The following is a 16,506-nucleotide window of genomic DNA, read 5'->3' as shown; positions in this document are numbered from 1 at the left end:
CCTGGCGGCACAGTCGTTAAGAATCCACCTGCCAATGCAGAGGACACGGGCTCGAGCCCTGGTCTGGGAAGATCCCACATGCCGCGGAGCAACTAAGGCCGTGCAGCACAACTACTGAGCCAGCGCACCACAACTACTGAAGCCCGCACGCCTATAGCCCGTGCTCCGCAACAAGAGAAGCCACGGCAATGAGAAGCCTGCACGCCTCAACGAAGAGTAGCCCCCCACCCCCGCTCGCCGCAACTAGAGAAAGCCCGCGCGCAGCAACGAAGACCCAACACGGCCACATAAACAAATAAATTAATTAATTTTAAAAAAAAAGGTCTAGGTTAGCACTCCAATAGCAGAAATGTTGACTTTATACTGAACGAACTACTACACCCTCATCTTGTTTATCTCCCCCGCCCAGGAACTCAGAATCCTGAGCTAATAATAAAGGGAGATTATGGGTGAGGTTTTCCTTTCTTTGTATTTCTCCGGGTACTATAAGTTTTTTACATTGCACATGTATTAATTTTTAATAAAGTTATATAGCATCTTTATCAACATGTGAAGAACACATCTGCATTTTATAAACTGCTCTGCGTTCATAAGCATTCTTCTATTTCTCCACCGGAGGGCAGCATAAGCACAGTAAATAGCAAAAATAATTTCAAGGCGTTTGGTCTGAAATTGAACGCTGCTCGCTCTTCAGCTGTTTATTTCGACAGGCTGCTGCTACAAATTAATCATTAGGTTGTTTATTTTTCTGATAACTGACTATACATTCACTGTAAAAACTGACATATTGGAGAGAAGACAACTCACCTATAATCAGGGACCACGTGGCATTACGAAAAGAGGAAGGTACATCTTTTTTTAAAAGTCTGCTGACAAAAAGTCCCCCATACAACAATTTGCTAATCTACGCTTCACATCAAATGTCTCTTAAGCATTTCCCTGCTTCCCTAAGTTCTCTGACATGGTGGTTTCTGAAGGCCGCCTGGTGTTCCGGTCTGTGGACTCGTTGGACCTTGCTTCCCTGATTTAAATTGGTCATTTAGGTGTTTTAACCGTCTTTAAAGTATTAAAGGTTTCCCATGTATAAAATATACAGAGAAAACTATACCACCCAATTAATCACTACTCGAATTCGATAGATGTTAATTGTTGCCACTTTTACTTCAGATATTTTGAAGAAAGAAAAAGTTTACAGGTAGGGTTGGAGGTCCCCATGTCCAACTAACTTCTCTCCTTCCATCCCCAGAGTCACCTCTGATCTGAAGCTGCTGCTTATTTTTCCTATCCTTGATCTCAGGCTTTCATTACAAAACTATGTTCTGTAAACAATATAGTATTATCCTGAGCTTTTAAATTCTACGCGTAAATGTAATCACCACGGCATGTCCCATATTTGCTTAACGTTATGATTTACCCCCTGTTGATTTAGACCTAGTTAACTTTAACTGCTTTAAGGTATTATACTTTATAAATAGAATTTATTAACACATTCCCTATCGATGAGCATTTAGGCGGTTTCTAATCATTGAGTATCACTGCTCCTTTGACGGGGCAGGTGTGCACAGCTTCTCTAGCTGTGATCCCTAGAGAAGAATTAAGTTTGGGACTCCAGCAGAGGAATGGCGGATTCGAAAGTGTCATCCCCTTCAGCTCTACTGGCTACTGCTGAATCACACTCCTGAATTACCAATTTTCAATTCAGCGGGTCGTGAATTAGTCCCGTTTCCTCACTTCCCCTTTGCGGTAGGAGGCATGGCTTTAAGCATCTCGGACGTTAAGCACCTCTTCACGGCCACTGGCAACAAGGTTTTGTCTTTTGTGAATCCATTGCCTTTGCTTATTACCTGCTTGGGTTCTTTACCTTTTTCTTATCGATTTGTACAAATTGTGTATCTATGTCTGATTGAGTCACAGTGAGCCGTTTGTGTGTGTGTGTCGGTGTGTCTGTGTGCTGGTATAGGTTGAGCATTGAGTCATACTTAGATGTGTGTATGTGTGTGTGTGTGCTGGTATGGGCTTTGCATGGAGTCACTGAGGGGTTTGTGTGTGTGTGTGTGTGTGTGTGTGTGTGTGTGTGTGTATGCTGGTATAAGCTGTGCATTCAGTCTACACTGAGCCGTGCCTATGTGCGTGTGTGTGTGTGCTGGCATAGGCAGTGCATTGAGTCACAGTGAGCCATGTGTGAGTGCGTGTTTGTGTGGTCTGTGCTGGTACACACGGTGAATTTAGTTACACTGAGGTGCCTGTGTGTGAGTGTATGTGTTGGTATGGACGGTACACACCGATAGTCTATTAATTTTTGACGAAAAAGGCAAGAATATACCATGGGAAAAAGTCTCTTCGGCAAGTGGTGCTGGGAAAGTTGGACAGCTGCATGTAAATCAATAAATTTAAAACACACCCTCTCACCGTACACAAAAATAAACTCAAAATGGCTTAAAGACTTAAACGTAAGACATGACACCATAAAACTCCTAGAAAGGAACACAGGCAAAACATTCTCTGACATAAGTTGCACCAATGTTTTCTTAGGTCAGTCTCCCAAGGCAATAGGAATAAAAGCAAAAATAAACAAATGGGACCTAATCAAACATACAAGCTTTTGCGCAGCAAAGGAAACCATTAACAAAACGAAAAGATGACCTACAAAACGGGAGAAAATATTTGCAAACAATGCAACTGAGAAGGGCTTAATTTCCAAAATATATAAACAGCTCATACACCTCAACAACAAAAAAATAAATGAACCAATCAAAACAGGGGCAGAAGATCTAAAACGACATTTCTTCAAAGAAGAAACACAAATAGCTAATAGGCACATGAAAAGATGCTCAAAATCACTAATTATCAGAGAAATGAACATCAAAGCTACAATAAGGTACCATCTCACACTGGTCAGAATGGCCATCATGAAAAACTCTACAAATAACAAATGCTGGAGAGGGTGTGGAGAACAGGGAACCCTCTTACACTGTTGGTGGGAATGTAAATTGGTACAGCCAATTTGGAGAACAGATGTGGAGGTTCCTTAAAAAACTAAAAATTGAATTACCATATGATCCAGCAATCCCACTCCTGGGCATACACCCAGACAAAACTCTAATCCAAAGAGATACATGCACCCCTATGTTCACAGCAGCACTATTCACAATAGCCAAGACATGGACACAACCTACGTGTCCACTGACAGATGAATGCATAAAGAAGATGTGGTACATGTATACAATGGACTAGTACCCAGCCATAAAAAAGAACAAAATAATGCCATTTGCAGCAACATGGATGCAACTAGAGATTACCATACTAAGTGAAATAAGTCAGAAAGAGAAAGACAAATACCATACGATATCACTTATATGTGGAATCTAAAATATGACACAAATGAACATATCTATGAAACAGCAACAGACTCACGGACATAAAGAACAGACTTGTGGTTGCCAAGGGGGAGGAGGTTGGGGGAGGGATGGAATGGGAGGTTGGGGTTAACAGATGTAAACTATTATACATGGACTAAACAAGGCCCTACCGTGTAGCACAGGGAACTATATTCAGTATCCTATGATAAACCATAAGGGAAAAGAATATTCAAAAAGAATGTATATATATGTATAACTGAATCACTTTGCTGTACAGCAGAAATTAACACAACGTTGTAAATCAACTACACTTCAATAAAAAAGAAAAGAAAATGACCGAGAGAAAAAACAATGATGGGTGTATTTTACTCTGTGTAAAGTTTACGTTCAAAGAAAAGCACTGTAAACAAATACGGCTCACTAGTTAATGCCACGCTTGCTGAGATACTTAAGGAGACATGTACTCACGTCTGCAGTTTACCACAAAATGCATCAAGGGATAAGGTGGATCGGGGCTTTCCTGGCGGCACAGTCGTTAAGAATCCACCTGCCAATGCAGAGGACACGGGCTCGAGCCCTGGTCTGGGAAGATCCCACATGCCGCGGAGCAACTAAGGCCGTGCAGCACAACTACTGAGCCAGCGCACCACAACTACTGAAGCCCGCGCGCCTATAGCCCGTGCTCCGCAACAAGAGAAGCCACGGCAATGAGAAGCCTGCACGCCTCAACGAAGAGTAGCCCCCCACCCCCGCTCGCCGCAACTAGAGAAAGCCCGCGCGCAGCAACGAAGACCCAACACGGCCACATAAACAAATAAATTAATTAATTTTAAAAAAAAAGGTCTAGGTTAGCACTCCAATAGCAGAAAAGTTGACTTTATACTGAACGAACTACTACACCCTCATCTTGTTTATCTCCCCTGCCCAGGAACTCAGAATCCTGAGCTAATAATAAAGGGAGATTATGGGTGAGGTTTTCCTTTCTTTGTATTTCTCCGGGTACTATAAGTTTTTTACATTGCACATGTATTAATTTTTAATAAAGTTATATAGCATCTTTATCAACATGTGAAGAACACATCTGCATTTTATAAACTGCTCTGCGTTCATAAGCATTCTTCTATTTCTCCACCGGAGGGCAGCATAAGCACAGTAAATAGCAAAAATAATTTCAAGGCGTTTGGTCTGAAATTGAACGCTGCTCGCTCTTCAGCTGTTTATTTCGACAGGCTGCTGCTACAAATTAATCATTAGGTTGTTTATTTTTCTGATAACTGACTATACATTCACTGTAAAAACTGACATATTGGAGAAAAGACAACTCACCTATAATCAGGGACCATGTGGCATTACGAAAAGAGGAAGGTACATCTTTTTTTAAAAGTCTGCTGACAAAAAGTCCCCCATACAACAATTTTCTAATCTACGCTTCACATCAAATGTCTCTTAAGCATTTCCCTGCTTCCCTAAGTTCTCTGACATGGTGGTTTCTGAAGGCCGCCTGGTGTTCCGGTCTGTGGACTCGTTGGACCTTGCTTCCCTGATTTAAATTGGTCATTTAGGTGTTTTAACCGTCTTTAAAGTATTAAAGATTTCCCATGTATAAAATATACAGAGAAAACTATACCACCCAATTAATCACTACTCGAATTCGATAGATGTTAATTGTTGCCACTTTTACTTCAGATATTTTGAAGAAAGAAAAAGTTTACAGGTAGGGTTGGAGGTCCCCATGTCCAACTAACTTCTCTCCTTCCATCCCCAGAGTCACCTCTGATCTGAAGCTGCTGCTTATTTTTCCTATCCTTGATCTCAGGCTTTCATTACAAAACTATGTTCTGTAAACAATATAGTATTATCCTGAGCTTTTAAATTCTACACGTAAATGTAATCACCACGGCATGTCCCATATTTGCTTAACGTTATGATTTACCCCCTGTTGATTTAGACCTAGTTAACTTTAACTGCTTTAAGGTATTATACTTTATAAATAGAATTTATTAACACATTCCCTATCGATGAGCATTTAGGCGGTTTCTAATCATTGAGTATCACTGCTCCTTTGATGGGGCAGGTGTGCACAGCTTCTCTAGCTGTGATCCCTAGAGAAGAATTAAGTTTGGGACTCCAGCAGAGGAATGGCGGATTCGAAAGGGTCATCCCCTTCAGCTCTACTGGCTACTGCTGAATCACACTCCTGAATTACCAATTTTCAATTCAGCGGGTCGTGAATTAGTCCCGTTTCCTCACTTCCCCTTTGCGGTAGGAGGCATGGCTTTAAGCATCTCGGACGTTAAGCACCTCTTCACGGCCACTGGCAACAAGGTTTTGTCTTTTGTGAATCCATTGCCTTTGCTTATTACCTGCTTGGGTTCTTTACCTTTTTCTTATCGATTTGTACAAATTGTGTATCTATGTCTGATTGAGTCACAGTGAGCCGTTTGTGTGTGTGTGTCGGTGTGTCTGTGTGCTGGTATAGGTTGAGCATTGAGTCATACTTAGATGTGTGTATGTGTGTGTGTGTGTGTGTGTGTGTGTGTATGCTGGTATAAGCTGTGCATTCAGTCTACACTGAGCCGTGCCTATGTGCGTGTGTGTGTGTGCTGGCATAGGCAGTGCATTGAGTCACAGTGAGCCATGTGTGAGTGCGTGTTTGTGTGGTCTGTGCTGGTACACACGGTGAATTTAGTTACACTGAGGTGCCTGTGTGTGAGTGTATGTGTTGGTATGGACGGTACACACCGATAGTCTATTAATTTTTGACGAAAAAGGCAAGAATATACCATGGGAAAAAGTCTCTTCGGCAAGTGGTGCTGGGAAAGTTGGACAGCTGCATGTAAATCAATAAATTTAAAACACACCCTCTCACCGTACACAAAAATAAACTCAAAATGGCTTAAAGACTTAAACGTAAGACATGACACCATAAAACTCCTAGAAAGGAACACAGGCAAAACATTCTCTGACATAAGTTGCACCAATGTTTTCTTAGGTCAGTCTCCCAAGGCAATAGGAATAAAAGCAAAAATAAACAAATGGGACCTAATCAAACATACAAGCTTTTGCGCAGCAAAGGAAACCATTAACAAAACGAAAAGATGACCTACAAAACGGGAGAAAATATTTGCAAACAATGCAACTGAGAAGGGCTTAATTTCCATAATATATAAACAGCTCATACACCTCAACAACAAAAAAATAAATGAACCAATCAAAACAGGGGCAGAAGATCTAAAACGACATTTCTTCAAAGAAGAAACACAAATAGCTAATAGGCACATGAAAAGATGCTCAAAATCACTAATTATCAGAGAAATGAACATCAAAGCTACAATAAGGTACCATCTCACACTGGTCAGAATGGCCATCATGAAAAACTCTACAAATAACAAATGCTGGAGAGGGTGTGGAGAACAGGGAACCCTCTTACACTGTTGGTGGGAATGTAAATTGGTACAGCCAATTTGGAGAACAGATGTGGAGGTTCCTTAAAAAACTAAAAATTGAATTACCATATATGATCCAGCAATCCCACTCCTGGGCATACACCCAGACAAAACTCTAATCCAAAGAGATACATGCACCCCTATGTTCACAGCAGCACTATTCACAATAGCCAAGACATGGACACAACCTACGTGTCCACTGACAGATGAATGCATAAAGAAGATGTGGTACATGTATACAATGGACTAGTACCCAGCCATAAAAAAGAACAAAATAATGCCATTTGCAGCAACATGGATGCAACTAGAGATTACCATACTAAGTGAAATAAGTCAGAAAGAGAAAGACAAATACCATACGATATCACTTATATGTGGAATCTAAAATATGACACAAATGAACATATCTATGAAACAGCAACAGACTCACGGACATAAAGAACAGACTTGTGGTTGCCAAGGGGGAGGAGGTTGGGGGAGGGATGGAATGGGAGGTTGGGGTTAACAGATGTAAACTATTATACATGGACTAAACAAGGCCCTACCGTGTAGCACAGGGAACTATATTCAGTATCCTATGATAAACCATAAGGGAAAAGAATATTCAAAAAGAATGTATATATATGTATAACTGAATCACTTTGCTGTACAGCAGAAATTAACACAACGTTGTAAATCAACTACACTTCAATAAAAAAGAAAAGAAAATGACCGAGAGAAAAAACAATGATGGGTGTATTTTACTCTGTGTAAAGTTTACGTTCAAAGAAAAGCACTGTAAACAAATACGGCTCACTAGTTAATGCCACGCTTGCTGAGATACTTAAGGAGACATGTACTCATGTCTGCAGTTTACCACAAAATGCATCAAGGGATAAGGTGGATCGGGGCTTTCCTGGCGGCACAGTCGTTAAGAATCCACCTGCCAATGCAGAGGACACGGGTTCGAGCCCTGGTCTGGGAAGATCCCACATGCCGCGGAGCAACTAAGGCCGTGCAGCACAACTACTGAGCCAGCGCACCACAACTACTGAAGCCCGCGCGCCTATAGCCCGTGCTCCGCAACAAGAGAAGCCACGGCAATGAGAAGCCTGCACGCCTCAACGAAGAGTAGCCCCCACCCCCGCTCGCCGCAACTAGAGAAAGCCCGCGCGCAGCAACGAAGACCCAACACGGCCACATAAACAAATAAATTAATTAATTTTAAAAAAAAAGGTCTAGGTTAGCACTCCAATAGCAGAAAAGTTGACTTTATACTGAACGAACTACTACACCCTCATCTTGTTTATCTCCCCTGCCCAGGAACTCAGAATCCTGAGCTAATAATAAAGGGAGATTATGGGTGAGGTTTTCCTTTCTTTGTATTTCTCCGGGTACTTTAAGTTTTTTACATTGCACATGTATTAATTTTTAATAAAGTTATATAGCATCTTTATCAACATGTGAAGAACACATCTGCATTTTATAAACTGCTCTGCGTTCATAAGCATTCTTCTATTTCTCCACCGGAGGGCAGCATAAGCACAGTAAATAGCAAAAATAATTTCAAGGCGTTTGGTCTGAAATTGAACGCTGCTCGCTCTTCAGCTGTTTATTTCGACAGGCTGCTGCTACAAATTAATCATTAGGTTGTTTATTTTTCTGATAACTGACTATACATTCACTGTAAAAACTGACATATTGGAGAAAAGACAACTCACCTATAATCAGGGACCATGTGGCATTACGAAAAGAGGAAGGTACATCTTTTTTTAAAAGTCTGCTGACAAAAAGTCCCCCATACAACAATTTTCTAATCTACGCTTCACATCAAATGTCTCTTAAGCATTTCCCTGCTTCCCTAAGTTCTCTGACATGGTGGTTTCTGAAGGCCGCCTGGTGTTCCGGTCTGTGGACTCGTTGGACCTTGCTTCCCTGATTTAAATTGGTCATTTAGGTGTTTTAACCGTCTTTAAAGTATTAAAGATTTCCCATGTATAAAATATACAGAGAAAACTATACCACCCAATTAATCACTACTCGAATTCGATAGATGTTAATTGTTGCCACTTTTACTTCAGATATTTTGAAGAAAGAAAAAGTTTACAGGTAGGGTTGGAGGTCCCCATGTCCAACTAACTTCTCTCCTTCCTTCCCCAGAGTCACCTCTGATCTGAAGCTGCTGCTTATTTTTCCTATCCTTGATCTCAGGCTTTCATTACAAAACTATGTTCTGTAAACAATATAGTATTGTCCTGAGCTTTTAAATTCTACACGTAAATGTAATCACCACGGCATGTCCCATATTTGTTTAACGTTATGATTTACCCCCTGTTGATTTAGACCTAGTTAACTTTAACTGCTTTAAGGTATTATACTTTATAAACAGAATTTATTAACACATTCCCTATCGATGAGCATTTAGGCGGTTTCTAATCATTGAGTATCACTGCTCCTTTGATGGGGCAGGTGTGCACAGCTTCTCTAGCTGTTATACCTAGAGAAGAATTAAGTTTGGGACTCCAGCAGAGGAACGGCGGATTCGAAAGGGTCATCCCCTTCAGCTCTACTGGCTACTGCTGAATCACACTCCTGAATTACCAATTTTCAATTCAGCGGGTCGTGAATTAGTCCCGTTTCCTCACTTCCCCTTTGCGGTAGGAGGCATGGCTTTAAGCATCTCGGACGTTAAGCACCTCTTCACGGCCACTGGCAACAAGGTTTTGTCTTTTGTGAATCCATTGCCTTTGCTTATTACCTGCTTGGGTTCTTTACCTTTTTCTTATCGATTTGTACAAATTGTGTATCTATGTCTGATTGAGTCACAGTGAGCCGTTTGTGTGTGTGTGTCGGTGTGTCTGTGTGCTGGTATAGGTTGAGCATTGAGTCATACTTAGATGTGTGTATGTGTGTGTGTGTGCTGGTATGGGCTTTGCATGGAGTCACTGAGGGGTGTGGGTGTGTGTGGTTTGGGTGTGTGTGTGTGTGTGTATGCTGGTATAAGCTGTGCATTCAGTCTACACTGAGCCGTGCCTATGTGCGTGTGTGTGTGTGCTGGCATAGGCAGTGCATTGAGTCACAGTGAGCCATGTGTGAGTGCGTGTTTGTGTGGTCTGTGCTGGTACACACGGTGAATTTAGTTACACTGAGGTGCCTGTGTGTGAGTGTATGTGTTGGTATGGACGGTACACACCGATAGTCTATTAATTTTTGACGAAAAAGGCAAGAATATACCATGGGAAAAAGTCTCTTCGGCAAGTGGTGCTGGGAAAGTTGGACAGCTGCATGTAAATCAATAAATTTAAAACACACCCTCTCACCGTACACAAAAATAAACTCAAAATGGCTTAAAGACTTAAACGTAAGACATGACACCATAAAACTCCTAGAAAGGAACACAGGCAAAACATTCTCTGACATAAGTTGCACCAATGTTTTCTTAGGTCAGTCTCCCAAGGCAATAGGAATAAAAGCAAAAATAAACAAATGGGACCTAATCAAACATACAAGCTTTTGCGCAGCAAAGGAAACCATTAACAAAACGAAAAGATGACCTACAAAACGGGAGAAAATATTTGCAAACAATGCAACTGAGAAGGGCTTAATTTCCAAAATATATAAACAGCTCATACACCTCAACAACAAAAAAATAAATGAACCAATCAAAACAGGGGCAGAAGATCTAAAACGACATTTCTTCAAAGAAGAAACACAAATAGCTAATAGGCACATGAAAAGATGCTCAAAATCACTAATTATCAGAGAAATGAACATCAAAGCTACAATAAGGTACCATCTCACACTGGTCAGAATGGCCATCATGAAAAACTCTACAAATAACAAATGCTGGAGAGGGTGTGGAGAAAAGGGAACCCTCTTACACTGTTGGTGGGAATGTAAATTGGTACAGCCAATTTGGAGAACAGATGTGGAGGTTCCTTAAAAAACTAAAAATTGAATTACCATATGATCCAGCAATCCCACTCCTGGGCATACACCCAGACAAAACTCTAATCCAAAGAGATACATGCACCCCTATGTTCACAGCAGCACTATTCACAATAGCCAAGACATGGACACAACCTACGTGTCCACTGACAGATGAATGCATAAAGAAGATGTGGTACATGTATACAATGGACTAGTACCCAGCCATAAAAAAGAACAAAATAATGCCATTTGCAGCAACATGGATGCAACTAGAGATTACCATACTAAGTGAAATAAGTCAGAAAGAGAAAGACAAATACCATACGATATCACTTATATGTGGAATCTAAAATATGACACAAATGAACATATCTATGAAACAGCAACAGACTCACGGACATAAAGAACAGACTTGTGGTTGCCAAGGGGGAGGAGGTTGGGGGAGGGATGGAATGGGAGGTTGGGGTTAACAGATGTAAACTATTATACATGGACTAAACAAGGCCCTACCGTGTAGCACAGGGAACTATATTCAGTATCCTATGATAAACCATAAGGGAAAAGAATATTCAAAAAGAATGTATATATATGTATAACTGAATCACTTTGCTGTACAGCAGAAATTAACACAACGTTGTAAATCAACTACACTTCAATAAAAAAGAAAAGAAAATGACCGAGAGAAAAAACAATGATGGGTGTATTTTACTCTGTGTAAAGTTTACGTTCAAAGAAAAGCACTGTAAACAAATACGGCTCACTAGTTAATGCCACGCTTGCTGAGATACTTAAGGAGACATGTACTCACGTCTGCAGTTTACCACAAAATGCATCAAGGGATAAGGTGGATCGGGGCTTTCCTGGCGGCACAGTCGTTAAGAATCCACCTGCCAATGCAGAGGACACGGGTTCGAGCCCTGGTCTGGGAAGATCCCACATGCTGCGGAGCAACTAAGGCCGTGCAGCACAACTACTGAGCCAGCGCACCACAACTACTGAAGCCCGCGCGCCTATAGCCCGTGCTCCGCAACAAGAGAAGCCACGGCAATGAGAAGCCTGCACACCTCAACGAAGAGTAGCCCCCACCCCCGCTCGCCGCAACTAGAGAAAGCCCGCGCGCAGCAACGAAGACCCAACACGGCCACATAAACAAATAAATAAATTTATTTTAAAAAAAAAGGTCTAGGTTAGCACTCCAATAGCAGAAAAGTTGACTTTATACCGAACGAACTACTACACCCTCATCTTGTTTATCTCCCCTGCCCAGGAACTCAGAATCCTGAGCTAATAATAAAGGGAGATTATGGGTGAGGTTTTCCTTTCTTTGTATTTCTCCGGGTACTATAAGTTTTTTACATTGCACATGTATTAATTTTTAATAAAGATATATAGCATCTTTATCAACATGTGAAGACCACATCTGCATTTTATAAACTGCTCTGCGTTCATAAGCATTCTTCTATTTCTCCACCGGAGGGCAGCATAAGCACAGTAAATAGCAAAAATAATTTCAAGGCGTTTGGTCTGAAATTGAACGCTGCTCGCTCTTCAGCTGTTTATTTCGACAGGCTGCTGCTACAAATTAATCATTAGGTTGTTTATTTTTCTGATAACTGACTATACATTCACTGTAAAAACTGACATATTGGAGAGAAGACAACTCACCTATAATCAGGGACCATGTGGCATTACGAAAAGAGGAAGGTACATCTTTTTTTAAAAGTCTGCTGACAAAAAGTCCCCCATACAACAATTTTCTAATCTACGCTTCACATCAAATGTCTCTTAAGCATTTCCCTGCTTCCCTAAGTTCTCTGACATGGTGGTTTCTGAAGGCCGCCTGGTGTTCCGGTCTGTGGACTCGTTGGACCTTGCTTCCCTGATTTAAATTGGTCATTTAGGTGTTTTAACCGTCTTTAAAGTATTAAAGATTTCCCATGTATAAAATATACAGAGAAAACTATACCACCCAATTAATCACTACTCGAATTCGATAGATGTTAATTGTTGCCACTTTTACTTCAGATATTTTGAAGAAAGAAAAAGTTTACAGGTAGGGTTGGAGGTCCCCATGTCCAACTAACTTCTCTCCTTCCATCCCCAGAGTCACCTCTGATCTGAAGCTGCTGCTTATTTTTCCTATCCTTGATCTCAGGCTTTCATTACAAAACTATGTTCTGTAAACAATATAGTATTATCCTGAGCTTTTAAATTCTACACGTAAATGTAATCACCACGGCATGTCCCATATTTGCTTAACGTTATGATTTACCCCCTGTTGATTTAGACCTAGTTAACTTTAACTGCTTTAAGGTATTATACTTTATAAATAGAATTTATTAACACATTCCCTATCGATGAGCATTTAGGCGGTTTCTAATCATTGAGTATCACTGCTCCTTTGACGGGGCAGGTGTGCACAGCTTCTCTAGCTGTGATCCCTAGAGAAGAATTAAGTTTGGGACTCCAGCAGAGGAACGGCGGATTCGAAAGGGTCATCCCCTTCAGCTCTACTGGCTACTGCTGAATCACACTCCTGAATTACCAATTTTCAATTCAGCGGGTCGTGAATTAGTCCCGTTTCCTCACTTCCCCTTTGCGGTAGGAGGCATGGCTTTAAGCATCTCGGACGTTAAGCACCTCTTCACGGCCACTGGCAACAAGGTTTTGTCTTTTGTGAATCCATTGCCTTTGCTTATTACCTGCTTGGGTTCTTTACATTTTTCTTATCGATTTGTACAAATTGTGTATCTATGTCTGATGGAGTCACAGTGAGCCGTTTGTGTGTGTGTGTCGGTGTGTCTGTGTGCTGGTATAGGTTGAGCATTGAGTCATACTTAGATGTGTGTATGTGTGTGTGTGTGCTGGTATGGGCTTTGCATGGAGTCACTGAGGGGTGTGTGTGTGTGTGTGTGTGTGTGTGTGTGTGTGTGTATGCTGGTATAAGCTGTGCATTCAGTCTACACTGAGCCGTGCCTATGTGCGTGTGTGTGTGTGCTGGCATAGGCAGTGCATTGAGTCACAGTGAGCCATGTGTGAGTGCGTGTTTGTGTGGTCTGTGCTGGTACACACGGTGAATTTAGTTACACTGAGGTGCCTGTGTGTGAGTGTATGTGTTGGTATGGACGGTACACACCGATAGTCTATTAATTTTTGACGAAAAAGGCAAGAATATACCATGGGAAAAAGTCTCTTCGGCAAGTGGTGCTGGGAAAGTTGGACAGCTGCATGTAAATCAATAAATTTAAAACACACCCTCTCCCCGTACACAAAAATAAACTCAAAATGGCTTAAAGACTTAAACGTAAGACATGACACCATAAAACTCCTAGAAAGGAACACAGGCAAAACATTCTCTGACATAAGTTGCACCAATGTTTTCTTAGGTCAGTCTCCCAAGGCAATAGGAATAAAAGCAAAAATAAACAAATGGGACCTAATCAAACATACAAGCTTTTGCGCAGCAAAGGAAACCATTAACAAAACGAAAAGATGACCTACAAAACGGGAGAAAATATTTGCAAACAATGCAACTGAGAAGGGCTTAATTTCCAAAATATATAAACAGCTCATACACCTCAACAACAAAAAAATAAATGAACCAATCAAAACAGGGGCAGAAGATCTAAAACGACATTTCTTCAAAGAAGAAACACAAATAGCTAATAGGCACATGAAAAGATGCTCAAAATCACTAATTATCAGAGAAATGAACATCAAAGCTACAATAAGGTACCATCTCACACTGGTCAGAATGGCCATCATGAAAAACTCTACAAATAACAAATGCTGGAGAGGGTGTGGAGAAAAGGGAACCCTCTTACACTGTTGGTGGGAATGTAAATTGGTACAGCCAATTTGGAGAACAGATGTGGAGGTTCCTTAAAAAACTAAAAATTGAATTACCATATGATCCAGCAATCCCACTCCTGGGCATACACCCAGACAAAACTCTAATCCAAAGAGATACATGCACCCCTATGTTCACAGCAGCACTATTCACAATAGCCAAGACATGGACACAACCTACGTGTCCACTGACAGATGAATGCATAAAGAAGATGTGGTACATGTATACAATGGACTAGTACCCAGCCATAAAAAAGAACAAAATAATGCCATTTGCAGCAACATGGATGCAACTAGAGATTACCATACTAAGTGAAATAAGTCAGAAAGAGAAAGACAAATACCATACGATATCACTTATATGTGGAATCTAAAATATGACACAAATGAACATATCTATGAAACAGCAACAGACTCACGGACATAAAGAACAGACTTGTGGTTGCCAAGGGGGAGGAGGTTGGGGGAGGGATGGAATGGGAGGTTGGGGTTAACAGATGTAAACTATTATACATGGACTAAACAAGGCCCTACCGTGTAGCACAGGGAACTATATTCAGTATCCTATGATAAACCATAAGGGAAAAGAATATTCAAAAAGAATGTATATATATGTATAACTGAATCACTTTGCTGTACAGCAGAAATTAACACAACGTTGTAAATCAACTACACTTCAATAAAAAAGAAAAGAAAATGACCGAGAGAAAAAACAATGATGGGTGTATTTTACTCTGTGTAAAGTTTACGTTCAAAGAAAAGCACTGTAAACAAATACGGCTCACTAGTTAATGCCACGCTTGCTGAGATACTTAAGGAGACATGTACTCATGTCTGCAGTTTACCACAAAATGCATCAAGGGATAAGGTGGATCGGGGCTTTCCTGGCGGCACAGTCGTTAAGAATCCACCTGCCAATGCAGAGGACACGGGTTCGAGCCCTGGTCTGGGAAGATCCCACATGCCGCGGAGCAACTAAGGCCGTGCAGCACAACTACTGAGCCAGCGCACCACAACTACTGAAGCCCGCGCGCCTATAGCCCGTGCTCCGCAACAAGAGAAGCCACGGCAATGAGAAGCCTGCACACCTCAACGAAGAGTAGCCCCCCACCCCCGCTCGCCGCAACTAGAGAAAGCCCGCGCGCAGCAACGAAGACCCAACACGGCCACATAAACAAATAAATTAATTAATTTTAAAAAAAAAGGTCCAGGTTAGCACTCCAATAGCAGAAAAGTTGACTTTATACTGAACGAACTACTACACCCTCATCTTGTTTATCTCCCCTGCCCAGGAACTCAGAATCCTGAGCTAATAATAAAGGGAGATTATGGGTGAGGTTTTCCTTTCTTTGTATTTCTCCGGGTACTTTAAGTTTTTTACATTGCACATGTATTAATTTTTAATAAAGTTATATAGCATCTTTATCAACATGTGAAGAACACATCTGCATTTTATAAACTGCTCTGCGTTCATAAGCATTCTTCTATTTCTCCACCGGAGGGCAGCATAAGCACAGTAAATAGCAAAAATAATTTCAAGGCGTTTGGTCTGAAATTGAACGCTGCTCGCTCTTCAGCTGTTTATTTCGACAGGCTGCTGCTACAAATTAATCATTAGGTTGTTTATTTTTCTGATAACTGACTATACATTCACTGTAAAAACTGACATATTGGAGAAAAGACAACTCACCTATAATCAGGGACCATGTGGCATTACGAAAAGAGGAAGGTACATCTTTTTTTAAAAGTCTGCTGACAAAAAGTCCCCCATACAACAATTTTCTAATCTACGCTTCACATCAAATGTCTCTTAAGCATTTCCCTGCTTCCCTAAGTTCTCTGACATGGTGGTTTCTGAAGGCCGCCTGGTGTTCCGGTCTGTGGACTCGTTGGACCTTGCTTCCCTGATTTAAATTGGTCATTTAGGTGTTTTAACCGTCTTT

This window comes from Pseudorca crassidens, chromosome X, assembly GCF_039906515.1.
Source record: "Pseudorca crassidens isolate mPseCra1 chromosome X, mPseCra1.hap1, whole genome shotgun sequence".
NCBI lineage: Eukaryota > Metazoa > Chordata > Mammalia > Artiodactyla > Delphinidae > Pseudorca > Pseudorca crassidens.
This window is presented reverse-complemented; position numbering follows the sequence as displayed.